The 11,900-nt window shown below is 39.9% G+C and overlaps 1 long non-coding RNA gene across 1 annotated transcript; it reads right to left on the bottom strand.

Annotated features, from left to right (window-relative positions):
• Positions 1–1,106: 1,106 nt before the first annotated feature.
• LOC145430026 (uncharacterized) lies at positions 1,107–11,900 on the bottom strand. The gene is made up of 3 exons (XR_013910399.1): positions 11,336–11,900; positions 5,517–5,657; positions 1,107–1,873 (listed from the first exon to the last, which is right to left on the bottom strand). It is a non-coding gene; the product is annotated as an uncharacterized LOC145430026 (long non-coding RNA).

The raw sequence follows: 11,900 nt of genomic DNA, 5'->3' as shown, positions 1-11,900 counted from the left end.
TGAAACACTGTGGACTTAGCCCAACCATGAAATCATTTGATTTTCACTGGAAACAGTGGCTTAAATATATTCTTACAATATGATTACTATATATTTTATAGTAAAGTTAATATAAAATGTCAGACACTGTGCTTCACCCTTATAACAATTGGCAATGTTACCAGCGAATGGCCTCCAAAACCCTAAAACTGCACAACACAGGCCTTCACATCCTTTCACAGCAGAGTTTGCAAGCCTATCCAAATCTATCTATTTAGACATATAACACTGGCCTCAAAAATGTACCATAAGTAGGGGCTCTAAAAATACATAATTTTGATAGATGCACAAAAAATAGAAGAGTAAAATAAATTAAAAATTGGATAAGAAAATAATTCAGCAAGATGCATGTTTTTCTTCTTTCATGTGATCTTTGCTCTGATTTTTTTTGTTTTGTAGATGACAGTTTGTGTCAAATAAAACATGTGCTATAATTATATATTATCACAATATATGTAAACATATAACTCTCCTACCTGAGCATCCTTCAGTTTTTTTAAGACAGTTGTCAATATACTAGGTGAACTGTTTTGTTGTTTGCGCTGGGTATGGTAAATGGACAGGTTCTTAAGCACGTCATACAACATGCCTAATTCACTCATTCATTCAAGCACTTTTTTTGCTATGCGTAAGTGCTTCTGTCTAACATTCTGACACATTCACACTCTGATGGATGCATCAGAGAGCAAGTTGTGGTTCGTCTCTTGCCCAAGGATATTTGGCATGCAGACTGGAGGGATCAAACCACCAAACTTCCCATTAGTAAATGACCTGCTCTACCTCCTTTTTTGCTCTTTTAATTTTTGCTCTGATTATTCTGATCAGCACAATGGTGCAGTGGATGGCACTGTGGCATCACAGCAAGAAGGTCCTGCGTTTGAATCCAGCAGCTGACTTGGGCCTTGTGAGGAGTTTGCATGTTCTCACCTTGCTTCCGTGGGTTCTCTTTGGGTACGTCGACTTCCTCCCACAGTCCAAAGACAGGGTGAATGTAACAAGTAGAAGAAAATGATTTGACGCAAGTTCAGACTATATACACAAAAATAAACTACCAAAGTTCAAACCCATTTTCTTTTGAAAAATATCAAACATTTTAATATGTTTTCCACAATATTACATGCTGTCACTGAACAATGTTTTTTTTTACAAACATAGACAGAAGAACCACATGCAGTGTGCGTTCCCAACTAATAATAACATTATAAAACAATTCAATATGAATAGCCTGTGAGTTCACAGAGGACACCACACAAAAATGTTATCTTAAAAATGATAGTGAACACTTTAACCAAGGAAGGAAATGACTGTCTTCCTGTACAAGTGAATTCAACTGAAGTCAGTGTGTTACTGCTTTGCTCATACAAAGTGTCATTACTCACTTCCATAATATTCCATACTTTAAGGTTCAGTAAGTGGATGTGGACATAAATTCACTGATGGCTGCAAGCTGCTTCACCATTATTTTTTATTTACAAGGTTATTTTTGCCACCCCTCTGACTGTAAGTCCAAGCAATGTGAACACCACAATTTAAAGGTGCATACCAATAAAGCCATACTGAGCAAAAATCCCCCAATTCAGTCATACACATGAGCAGCTATGAAAAGAGGCCACTGATTTTATGTTTCTCTTGAGAGTTATTTCACATCACAACCACATCCTTAGCAGTAACAGGGTGAGCAGTGCACAGATATAGTGGAGTGTGCTGGGATGCCAGAAGGGGGTGCTGTTACATAGGTCTGAGCCACAACAGTGGATTCGCACCCCTGGCAGTTCTTGTTGCTGGCAGTGTCTGGATGTAGCGCAACCACTTGTCAGGACGATACCCAGGGCCGCTGCAGGGACAGAAGGGAGAGACAGTCAGTCAGTCAGTCAGTCAGTCAGATAAGAGTGATTAGCTGGTGTTTGGCTCAGCAGGAAAAAAAGCAAAAGTAAGCATTAAATACTGCAAGTGTATAATGAGGAAGACATTTAGAGATCTCCACGGGATATGCCTACACAGCTGAGAAAGAGTACATTTTGTAGTCGTGAATAAAAACATCATCACAGTTTGGAATCTGGCATATATGTGGTGTATTATTTGATAATAACTAAGAAAAGACTTATGTTCTTAAATATGCACAAATACTCCAAGATGTTTGCCCCAAAATTCTGACTATAACTAATTTAATAGCGTTACACAATTAAAATGTAAAATGTTACATTTGATGGAATCTGGTCAAGTGAAATTTACTTGACTCGTATTACATTGTCATGGTTCCTGGGTCGACGATCCAGTGCTTTGAGATTTGTGGAGTCAAGATTTATTTTGAGGATTTAAGAAGTGATTTAAGTTAGAGGTCTATATTATTTCTTCCTTTGTTTTGTTTCCCAGCACTTTTGAGTTTTGTTATGTTTCTAGTTCTGTTCCTTGGTTGATGTTAGTAGCCTACCTCTGTGTGTCTCTGTCTGGTCTCCCTCTTTACTTGTGTCAAGTTAGTCTTTCATCCCAGTTAGTCACGTCTCTGTGTTTGTTTACCTGTGTCAAGTTTGTATGTCTTTGTCTCTGTCTCATTGTTATGTTTCCTGTTTTATTTTGACAGTCCCTCGTTTTGCTTCCTCCTATCTCAGATTCAGTTCAGCTGTGTCACCTGGTGTCTCCACTTTGCCTTATTACTGCCTGTGTGTACTTAAGTGCTCCGTTTTCATCATTTCCCTATCTTGTTGTTGTCAGTCCTCTGCATTTTGGTCTGTTCCCAGCCTACCGCACAGCTACCCTTTGGCATATATTCAGTTTATACCAAGCACATTTTCCTTAAAGATTAAATATTTGAACGAATAAGCCTTTGATTCAAGATTCAAGGTTCTTTATTCGTCACATGCATAGTTATACAAGTATAACATGCAGTGAAATGTAACCTAAATGTAACTGAAATTTTATATATTTCAGTTTCATTTTACTCAAAGTGTTTGCTTTATCTATTTTGAAGGTGAAAAAAATTCCTTCTTGAAAGCGTCAAACAAAAAATTGTAAGCTGTCAGGATTTTTGTTACTTGTAATCTGCTCAGGGACTTCATTTGGTATGCAGTTCAACCACTTTGCCTTGAGGGTCCCAAAGGTTTTTTTTTTTAGGCATTTTATATATTGTTACGTTTCGGTGTTGTCGGTGTGTTGTTTTTGGCGTGACTGTTATGTGTTTCCTGTTTTACTTTGAAAGTCTGTGTTATCTTAGTGTTTTCAGTTTACGTTTCCCTGTCTCGTCAGTTCTAATTTGCCCCAGCTGTGTTTCCCTCCTGTTGTCCATTTTCCTGATTGCTCCCTCTATGTATTTAAACCCTGTGTTTCAGTGTGTCATGGTCGCGATCTCCCCCGTGTTGTAAATAGTTTGGTGTGTTTGTTGTAAATAAATAGTCTGTTGTAAATAGTTGTGAATGGGTTTGTTAATATTTTCGTTTGAGACACCTTCGTTTTGGGATTTTGGTGGAGGGCCTTCGTGGTTTTATTTTCCGTATCTTTGTTTTTCTACGTTGCACCCCGGTTGCCTAGGCCGGGGTGTAACATATGGGGGCTCGTCCGGGATTGCCTTCGCTGGGGGGTCCGGGGACCGCCCCAGCCTTTGTCGTTGCTGGAGGGTCCGTGGGACCGCTCCAGCCTTCATCCGCCTTCGCTGGAGGGTCCGTGGGACTGCTCCAGCCTTCATCCGCCTTCGCTGGAGGGTCCGTGGGACCGCTCCAGCCTTCGTCGTCTGCTGGAGGGTCAGTGGGACCGCTCCAGCCTTCATCGGCTTCGTCTGTCTGGATCAAACTTTTTCACTTGGTGTTAAATGTTTGATTTTTGGGTGGGGGGAACTGTTACGTTTCGGTGTTGTCGGTGTGTTGTTTTTGGCGTGACTGTTATGTGTTTCCTGTTTTACTTTGAAAGTCTGTGTTATCTTAGTGTTTTCAGTTTACGTTTCCCTGTCTCGTCAGTTCTAATTTGCCCCAGCTGTGTTTCCCTCCTGTTGTCCATTTTCCTGATTGCTCCCTCTATGTATTTAAACCCTGTGTTTCAGTGTGTCATGGTCGCGATCTCCCCCGTGTTGTAAATAGTTTGGTGTGTTTGTTGTAAATAAATAGTCTGTTGTAAATAGTTGTGAATGGGTTTGTTAATATTTTCGTTTGAGACACCTTCGTTTTGGGATTTTGGTGGAGGGCCTTCGTGGTTTTATTTTCCGTATCTTTGTTTTTCTACGTTGCACCCCGGTTGCCTAGGCCGGGGTGTAACAATATGTTTTTAATTCAAAATGTATTGATGCATATTTTTAGTTTGCTAGTTCTTCTGATCAGCAATGCATTTTCAGCATTTCTTTCATTTCCTCACTCATCACCTTCTTGATTAGCACCAGTCAACATCTCTTAAAAGACAAACAGCAAACTAACTTCCCCAGATGGCGAAGCAGTTGTTATTTATCTAAACGCAAACAGAGTGATCACGTCGGAGATCAGTCGGGGCAGCATGAAAAGATTAACCTGGCTAATAGTCAATCTGCTGTTTATATGAAATACTTTAAATACTAAAACATGCTTCAACTAGGGGTTAACTGTCTTTGCATATGTTGAATGCTAATTAATAACAAGCATTACGGTGTCTCCTGAAAGTTGTGGCTTACAGTAAGTGAGCACTATCAAATTTTGGCAACGATGATGTTTTTTAACAGTTAAATTACCTCAGCACTCATTTTAATATCACACAATAACAATATTGGATATTTTCCTCTTCTTTATTTCTGTTATAACTCAGAGGAAGGAACACCGAACTTGTTGGGGGTTAAGGGCAGATGTCTTGGGGATATGAGGATAAAGGGCACCAAAAAATCTAAGACTCTTACAGAACTTCAGGAGCATCTGTTTGATTTGCTTTGGACGGGGTCACAGGAAGATTAGCAGCCTGTCCAGCCCCAGTTTACTACCAAGACACAGCTACAAGATTCTGACAAAATGCCTGTCATACTGTGTCTGTCAGGCTGTTATCAGAGCTTGTCTGAGCTTGCTGTTTCTCTGAGCCAATGGAAAAAGGTGCCTCATCAGGCTTTTGGGTAGGAGAGGTTTCTTCAGATGTCAAGCAAAAAACAAAAAATCAAAAACAGAACAAAACAAAAAAGGTCTGAATTGCCCACACTTCTACGAATGTATCCATTTTACCATCAACACCCAGTTTGCCTTAACATGAAACAATGAATGAGTTACAATTTGGTCAGCAAAGCACACTACAGCAGAGTTATGTAACTATCCTCTGCGCTGGGACAAGTCAAATATTCACATCAGCGAACAAAGAACATTTACATGAAAGTATGATTAAAAACGATTACGCCAATGTCCAGCGGTACGCCAGAGTCAATTCGTCATGATTTTATAATCTGCTACCCCATAAATATTCTCCAAAGAAATATCACGCACAAGCGCATTAACTCACTGTGTTAAAGGATAAAGAGAAAAGGAAGATAATCATTAAGCACTCACTGCTCTCTGTCTTGATGCAGAAACGATGTTTGAAGCCTTTGTGAGAGTGGGGGCAGGTGATGACCTCTGGGTTGGAGCAGCCCACGTCAACATACCTCTGGCCCTGGATGATGTTACAGCCATAGCACTGCAGACTATGGACTGCAAGGAAAGCATAGAACAATAAATACAGTGTTTGAGTGCTTTACTAGTACTGAGATCATGGGGAAAATGTACTGATAGAAGAGCTATTATTATGGAATTAAATTGCTTAGATGATGGAAGAGCGTATTAGTCTTATCAGCTCACACATATTGTGTGTGTGGCATCCAGAGAACCCAGTGTTTTTACTGGTAGACCTACTTAGCACCATCACCATATGCTCTTATTGTTATTTTTGTGGTTTCAAAATGTCACTTATATATAAAAAGGAAGATGTGAATAGATTTGAAAATAATATACTTATCTGTCTAAATTATACTCCTGTACTGTACTGTGTGGAAAACAGTACAGAAGTGGAAGAAAGGTGGACAGTATTACTTTTCATGGTAGTTACATGCATTTGTCAACCCTTTGATTGTCATAACACAGTTTCATCCCTGAGAGAATTCAGATTTATGAATGTCTGACACATTTAACTTTGCTCTTGGTGCATGACGTCATTGGATTTCTTGGCTTCCTGTTGTTTACTAATCTATTATAAACTAAGTCCGCTGAGTTGGTTTGAATATTAGCTAAACATAACTGCCAGGCCTTTTTATTTTAAAGGCTGTTCGATCCTGAATGCATAAACCACCTTCAGTGTTAGCAGTGGTGATATTTTTACTTTAACTAGCATCCAAATCTACACAAGTGACATCTTCACTGACTCTGATTTGTATGTTCTATCTTTATGGGAGTTGTAATGATGCATTTGCATTCATTTAAACTGAAAATGAGCAAAATTTGAACCAATTCTTCACTTCAAGCACTAGCTAACGTGTTATTTCATGAGATGCATGCGACCAAGATTCCTACGTAACGCTTGTGATCTCTTAGTCAAGTTTACCATTCAACTGACTAAAAGTAGTGGAAGTTATAACAAAGAAGGCATGGGGTAAAAACATGGCATGGGGTAAAACAACATTAGGTTGTGCTATTTATTTTGCATTTTTAACTGACACATAAGAATGAGAGATTTATCAGTAAACATAATCAGCTTTCAGAATGAGTTCACATACTAAAGGGTGGAGCTGGTGGGTGGGGCTCACTGAAGTGTAACAAATAGCAAGGCCCTTTAGTTTGACACACACAGAAGTTACATCCAGTAACCTTTTGTGGGAACATTTCTCCACAGTTGTTGCTCCCACACTGAGACATTTTAATAATTAATTGTACTTTATCCATGATTAATAAGAAATTATTTTTTACAGCTATTGCAGTTTTTTTTTTTAATCAACTGAGGGTTATATAAAAAATGCTCTGGCCCCACCACCACTTATGTTACTAAAAGAGAAGCTGCCACTGATTTTATCGAGCTTGTCCAGGATTCTGCTGCAAGGATATTAATGAAAATCAATAACAGGGAGCACATCAGTCCAGTCATAGCAAAGCCACACTGACTCCCAGTATCCTATGGAGCTGATTTTAGAATACTCGTACTTGTATGTAAAATCTTTAATGGTCTTGGATCATCTTACATGTCTGACACTTTATGTCCCAACTTGCCCTCCTAGATCCTCCTCTGTTAAATTGTTAGGTATCCAACTCTTCAAAGAGAAAAGTTTAAGCCCTAAACTCTTGATCAGCCTACCTCAAAATACAGGGAGTGCAGAATTATTAGGCAAGTTGTATTTTTGAGGAATAATTTTATTATTGAACAACAACCATGTTCTCAATGAACCCAAAAAACTCATTAATATCAAAGCTGAATGTTTTTGGAAGTAGTTTTTAGTTTGTGTTTAGTTTTAGCTATTTTAGGGGGATATCTGTGTGTGCAGGTGACTATTACTGTGCATAATTATTAGGCAACTTAACAAAAAACAAATATATACCCATTTCAATTATTTATTTTTACCAGTGAAACCAATATAACATCTCCACATTCACAAATATACATTTCTGACATTCAAAAACAAAACAAAAACAAATCAGCGACCAATATAGCCACCTTTCTTTGCAAGGACACTCAAAAGCCTGCCATCCATGGATCCTGTCAGTGTTTTGATCTGTTCACCATCAACATTGCGTGCAGCAGCAACCACAGCCTCCCAGACACTGTTCAGAGAGGTGTACTGTTTTCCCTCCTTGTAAATCTCACATTTGATGATGGACCACAGGTTCTCAATGGGGTTCAGATCAGGTGAACAAGGAGGCCATGTCATTAGTTTTTCTTCTTTTATACCCTTTCTTGCCAGCCACGCTGTGGAGTACTTGGACGCGTGTGATGGAGCATTGTCCTGCATGGAAATCATGTTTTTCTTGAAGGATGCAGACTTCTTCCTGTACCACTGCTTGAAGAAGGTGTCTTCCAGAAACTGGCAGTAGGACTGGGAGTTGAGCTTGACTCCATCCTCAACCCGAAAAGGCCCCACAAGCTCATCTTTGATGATACCAGCCCAAACCAGTACTCCACCTCCACCTTGCTGGCGTCTGAGTCGGACTGGAGCTCTCTGCCCTTTACCAATCCAGCCACCGGCCCATCCATCTGGCCCATCAAGACTCACTCTCATTTCATCAGTCCATAAAACCTTAGAAAAACCAGTCTTGAGATATTTCTTGGCTCAGTCTTGACGTTTCAGCTTGTGTGTCTTGTTCAGTGGTGGTCGTCTTTCAGCCTTTCTTACCTTGGCCATGTGTCTGAGTATTGCACACCTTGTGCTTTTGGGCACTCCAGTGATGTTGCAGCTCTGAAATATGGCCAAACTGGTGGCAAGTGGCATCTTGGCAGCTGCACGCTTGACTTTTCTCAGTTCATGGGCAGTTATTTGGCGCCTTGGTTTTTCCACATGCTTCTTGCGACCCTGTTGACTATTTTGAATGAAACGCTTGATTGTTCGATGATCACGCTTCAGAAGCTTTGCAATTTTGAGACTGCTGCATCCCTCTGCAAGATATCTCACTATTTTTGACTTTTCTGAGCCTGTCAAGTCCTTCTTTTGACCCATTTTGCCAAAGGAAAGGAAGTTGCCTAATAATTATGCACACCTGATATAGGGTGTTGATGTCATTAGACCACACCCCTTCTCATTACAGAGATGCACATCATCTAATATGCTTAATTGGTAGTAGGCTTTCAAGCCTATACAGCTTGGAGTAAGACAACATACATGAAGAGGATGATGTGGACAAAATACTCATTTGCCTAATAATTCTGCACTCCCTGTATTAGGGAGACAAACTCTGGATATTTTCAAGAAAATCTTCTAAACACACCTTTTTAAATCTGGCATTTAACAACAGCTTCCTCTTAATAATAATACCACTCCACAGCCATGCCTTCAGTAATCTGGCAGATACAGAGTTTTTTTTCCTCTCCACAGTTTTCATATCTTATTGGCCCTTTACTTCCAAGTTTGAATCTTTTTCACATTTCTCTGTTTTATGGGATTTCATGTATTATTTATTTTTTATATATGGACTGTTTAAATAATAGTGTGTGTGTGTGTGTCTGTGGGTTGGGGGCATGTTTATATTTATGACGGGTTGTTTATTTGTTAAAATGTCTTTTTTAATATTTAGACAGAGCCACCTATTTTTCTTGCATGTTTTTTATGCCTGTGAAGCCCTTTGGATTTCCATGTGTAATATTGGGCCATACAAATACATTTCAGTTGAACTGATTGCAATAGAGTGGAATTTATAGAAGTATTTCTTTGAATAAATAAAGCTCCTCAACCAATTCTTTCATCTTTAACGTCCTCCCTTTCCCGTGTAATTGTCTCTCATCAGAAATGCCTAACTCTTCTAAGAAAGTGAGGCTAAGCCTAACCAGAACAAATCCACCAGAGCTTAAAGGGATTGCCCATGAATTCAGACCCCTCACATACCTGCGCCTGACCTCCCAAATCCTGTACACACAAGATGGAAGATCAGCTTTGGCTGAAACCAATCCTCTCTCTTTATCTGTGCAGCCCTGTGGACTCAGAGTGGGCAGAGAGCGGACGCCAGCCTCTTGCTGCCCTGTGCCGTTAAATAGCCCACCAAAAGCTCTCATGGAGCTTTCAGGAGTAAACTAATCCCAGGCAAATGCTCTTACAAAAATCACTTTAGAAATCTGCTGGAATCAATGTAAAGCCTCGCAGGGACACAGAGCATGTGCCAGTCTGTAGGGGATGTGTCATATTCCCCTGTTGGTGGTAGTGAAAGCTCACATAAATACTGCAGTATTTCATTAGAGTGAAGTAATGGCTGTGGAAATGAAAGCAATGAAATAGTCATTTACATCTGGCAAATAACCTGATTTAACTGTCCAATGTGCTGAGATGTTACACACAGCTCTCATGAAACATTAAAAAGCTGCCCTATATGAGCATTTGTCAGCATAATGAGGCCATATTAGAACGACATTCAGCTCCCACGATACGGTGCAGTTTATTATATGAGTATACACACGCTCCTCTCCCAGTATGCATTGCAAATGCTGATTAACTCTGAATCTTTTGTGACCCGAATCCAATTTTATTCATTCATTAGTTTCAAGCACATGCAAGCACCACATTTGTTATCTGTCATCATGTAAAAACTCAGCCATGTTGTTGCCATATATTACTATGAGCTTCATGGATTTTATATAAGAATTAGTTTAATAAGAAAGAGACACAGGGATTAAAAGCAGTAGAGACTATTGCCTCTCTGTTTCATTATGTGGAGTTGTTTTTTTCCCCTTTCTCAGCAGCTCTGAGATAAAGGAGTGCTCAAAATGATCTTTTAATGCACTGTAAACACATTAAAAAGAACTAAGTGAAGGATGATGGCTATAGTCAAGCATTATAATACACAATAGGTGATAAATGGTGTGCTTTTGTGGTTTTATATTCCAGAAATGCTATCATTTATAAGTGGAAGTGTGCATATGCAGTTGTTTTGACATATCTGTGCATTTCACGGATGCCAATATTGATAAACAACAACTCAATAATCTGCACAGGAGGTGAATTCAACCCTGCGTCTGAAGTTGATAGCGGCATATGTCTTACTTGGATAAAACAAAGCAAAACGATGTCTCAGAGCGCTACACTTTCTGTTTGCCTGGCAGTCACTGACACAAAGGTTCTTGCCAAACTGAGTCAGGTCAATTGCTATTGCTCTACAGGGAAATTCATTTAGCCTTTTATGGATGTTACCTATTGTTTGGAGGCATAGATTTTAACTCCCAGGTCAATTACGAGCAGAACAAATTTATATTAACTGGAATCAGCTCGAAACACACTTGTTCACCATATTAATGTGATGTGCTCTGCTTTCGGTCTAAATTTTGATCGAGCTGTTTGTTTTATTATTATTGCTGTTTGTGTTATTTTAATGTTTTGCAGATGCATAAAATTAATATTAACAATACTTTTGCTGTATTTATTAAATCCTGCAGTATATATAGAGGATTTTTTCTATCACTGGCAATCATGTCTTTGATTACTTTGAATGGAAAAGACTGTTTTAAGTGAAGATTATTGTATCTGGGCTATTACTAGGACTTAGGGCATGCCCCCCCCCCCCCCCCCCCAACCACACACACACAAACACACACCTCCACCCCCACCTCTATCTCAACCCACAGACACAAACACACATTGCTCATTTGGTCCTTTTCTCTAAAAGACCCATAACACATATTTTCATACCAAAGAATACATCCTACCTACCTCGTGCAAAGCAGAGTGTCCAAACCAATATAAATCCAAACCCATACACCAGCCAGGTATGTAAAGTCATGGATGCAGCACAGTAGTGACAGTCAGTGGTCTGCGCTGAAGGACAGGTAGGCACAGATTTTCCCTGCTCTCATCTAATACTCCACCAAACCAGGCACAAAGAGAAATCTAGCAAAGATCCCACTTTCCAAACACGGAGCAGCCCAGCTGTCTCTCTCCACCCCTGCCTCAGCGAAGCTCGCGCAGCGTGTGAGCGAACTGCCAGTGAGAGTCCAGTGAGAAAGGGAGCCAACCATCCAGGGAGTCAAGTCAGCTCAGCAGCCAGTCAGGCAAAGAGACGAAGGAGAGGAAGATGATTGAATGAATTAGCTAGACAGACCAGTGCCTCCCTCAGCGAGCGCCTCGTGTCCTGAGAAGCAGGAGCTGGCAAAAGTTTGAGCACAAAACAGAAAAAAACATCTCATCTCTCTTGTCAGCTCCTGAAGAAAACAAATGAGAACACAGATGAACAGTGAAGCAACGAGTGTGGTCCTTTTCCAGTTGGGTCAAGCACATC

This window comes from Astatotilapia calliptera, chromosome 7 (genome assembly GCF_964374335.1).
Source record: "Astatotilapia calliptera chromosome 7, fAstCal68.1, whole genome shotgun sequence".
Taxonomy (NCBI): Eukaryota; Metazoa; Chordata; class Actinopteri; order Cichliformes; family Cichlidae; genus Astatotilapia; species Astatotilapia calliptera.
This window is presented reverse-complemented; position numbering and strand designations above follow the sequence as displayed.